This window comes from Urocampus carinirostris, chromosome 10 (assembly GCF_059441175.1).
Source record: "Urocampus carinirostris isolate Australia breed hairy pipefish chromosome 10, RoL_Ucar_1.0, whole genome shotgun sequence".
Classification (NCBI taxonomy): Eukaryota; Metazoa; Chordata; class Actinopteri; order Syngnathiformes; family Syngnathidae; genus Urocampus; species Urocampus carinirostris.
In genome coordinates this window covers 12,287,526-12,290,522 of record NC_142358.1, presented here as the reverse complement: position 1 = coordinate 12,290,522, position 2,997 = coordinate 12,287,526, and positions in this window count along the sequence as shown.

Below are 2,997 nucleotides of genomic sequence, written 5' to 3'. Positions count from 1 at the left end.
ATGACGTCAGGGGAAAAAATACACACGTCTTTACGATTTTTGCCCTACTTCAAAAAAAAAATTATCCTTCAAATTTGGCTCACGTGGAAGTAATGCACAAAATGGTTTAATAATATTTACGTACATATAAAAAGTATACTTTATATGTAGGATGACTGAGTGAGCGAGCTTAAGTATTCGCATATCATTTTTCCCTGAAGTTAGACTTACAGCCATTTTGAAGTCCATCCATCCATCCATCCATTATCTGCACTACTTATCCTCAGTAGGGTCGCAGGGGTGCTGGAGCCCATCCCAGCCATCTTCAGGCAGTGAGCAGGGGACACCCTGAACCGGTTGCCATTTTGAAGTGTGTCTTTAAAATTGATAGCTAAATATTATAATCAGTCTCATGAGCAGTGCACAGTAGAGTGAGCTAAGATGATATTGCACTAGCCCGCGATTATAACAAACACTTGTCAGAAGTAGAGAGTGCATCTTTAAAATGTAAGCTACCATTTGTATTCTGTACAGTACCACCCAATAAAAAGCTATGCAAATGGTGTGGTGGGTCGTTATGCATATTGACACAACAATTATATTACTTCAGATGGTGTTGATACATTAGTATTTAGTTGCTGCACTGTTCAGTAATTAATCAGCACTTTAATTTGTCTATTGCTGAGGAATAGTTATCGATGACAGCTATACAAATATATGGAGTGTGGGAGCTACAAAGATAGATAGATAGATAGATAGATAGATAGATAGATAGATAGATACTTTATTCATCCCTGTTGGGAAATTCACAATGAATTAATACAGTAATACTGTCAGTGTATGTTGGCCCTGGGAGGGATGGGCGCCACCAGGCTGTACTTGCCCAAGACACACCACAGGAAATGATGCCCCTATTACCCTAATGGCTAAGAGATCCAACCAACAAACCAATGCTGTTATACAGGTATGTGCGAAATTGGCAAAATTTGAAGTGTGCATAGTTTGTGGCACCCAACCCAAGAAAGCTTTGGGAGCAGAGCAGACCATATTATAAAGGACTCATCTGGCCTGCTGCCTTCTTTTAGATGCTACGGAGCTTTTAAAACAAGAACTAACAGGTTTTTAGAAAGTTTCTTCCCCATAGCAATCACCACCCGAGAGAAGCACACCAGACTGTGTAAACAATACATCTTGTCCGTTGGATGGAAAAATGAATATTCATAATACATTTTTCGACTCTTACTTTGGAAATAAGCTGCTGCTAATGTCATTGCCCTACTTTTCATTGCACTATTGTTCTTATGCACTTATGACTTAGGCCTCTCTCTTGTATTGGCTAATATCCTTACATTTTCTTTCTATTCTTATCTTAAGTGTTTTATTACATGTTTATCCTGGCATGCCATGTGTAACATTGTGGTAAACAATGTTCACTATGTTGTTCTGGATGACAATAAAGAAAATTACACTCTGAGTGGCTGTGACCCAAAACATGTATTGTCGAAAATGATTTTAGAAAACCCTTGTGATGATTCTGGAAATCCGCAATACTTTGCAGGAGGATTTGATAATATATTACCCTGTTTTTTGCCTAATAGAGTTTGTCTAATAGTGTTCACTAAACAACTGTGAGAGAGGAAGCACGGATTCAATGAACGCAGTATAGAACTGTTCAAGGCCTGCCAGTTCTGATGGTGGTCTCCCACTTAGAGTAAAGAGACTGATTAACCGAAACTTGAAGGCCAATTGTTGCAGAGGATGTCATGTAAGGTACTTTAAAACATAATTCATGTCAAGTCATATTTCTTTAGCCCTTAATCACAGAGAGTATCAAAGGGATGCACTGACCACTAATACAACATTCCCTGATCTGAAACCTACCTGAGGGTGAGGAAATAGTTAATAAAAAAACAATTTGAAGAATATTAAGAAACCTTGAAAGTGGTCACCGATGAGATAATACCCCTTTCGGGATGAAAAGTTTGCAATGAATGTTGCATGGGCAGACATACACAAAACATGGTCAACATCAACAATAAACATAAAGAAAGAACTGAATTTGTGCAAGTCAGCACTGGTAAAGCCTCCCATTCCAATCAGACTGTCAATGCTGTGGTAAACAAAATTAATAATTTAATACCATACTTTATTAGAATTACAATTGTCATTGGTGTCGTTTATCACAACATAGTGAACATTGTTTACAACAATCTTTGACCTGGCACTCCAGATCAAACATGTAATGAAAAGAGAAAAATATGGTGAGATAAAAAATGGTTAGGATACATAGACTAATATTTACAAAGTAGTGCTAGTAGACTGGCCAAAGTTGTAAATAATCAGTGCAATTAAAAATTGTGCGGTGACATCAGCTTTGTGGCTTAGTTGGCCCAGTAATCATCTCATATATGTATGGTGTCAATCTCCGGGCCCTTGTGACCATGATGACTTGTTTTTGAGCAAAAAAAAAAAACATTTTTAAATCATCCCTGGGTTATAGACAAGATATCAAATAATGGGTTTGAATAGCCTATGTGTGTCTGCACTGAGGATAAGCGGTGCTGATAATGGATGGATGGGTGCTTATGTCTGGAAAAATGGGTTTTCACATCTTATCTTTTGACTTATTTTAGATTTTTTTGCTGCTAAATGTTATTGCATTAGTTTTCATTGAACTACTTTTGCGATTCACTACTCATCATTGCACTATTGTTCCACACTTAACCTCAGCCAATTGTGCACCTTTAGAGATTGCAATATTTGTATTAGGCAATAATAAACCTAACAAACAGAACACATAACCTATTTACTCACAGCAAGACGGACTACATAGAATAAAAACAAAGATAGTTTGTGTATATATGTTTTTTTATTTACCAAATAAACAAGACAAACAATTAATTCAGCATCTTAGTTCTTTCCCCAATTGCAGTACATTTAGTGTTGTGTATGATACGTAGCTGTGCAGGATTTCGCAGATGCTTTTACTTTGTAACAGAAAACTGTTACAATTTAGTT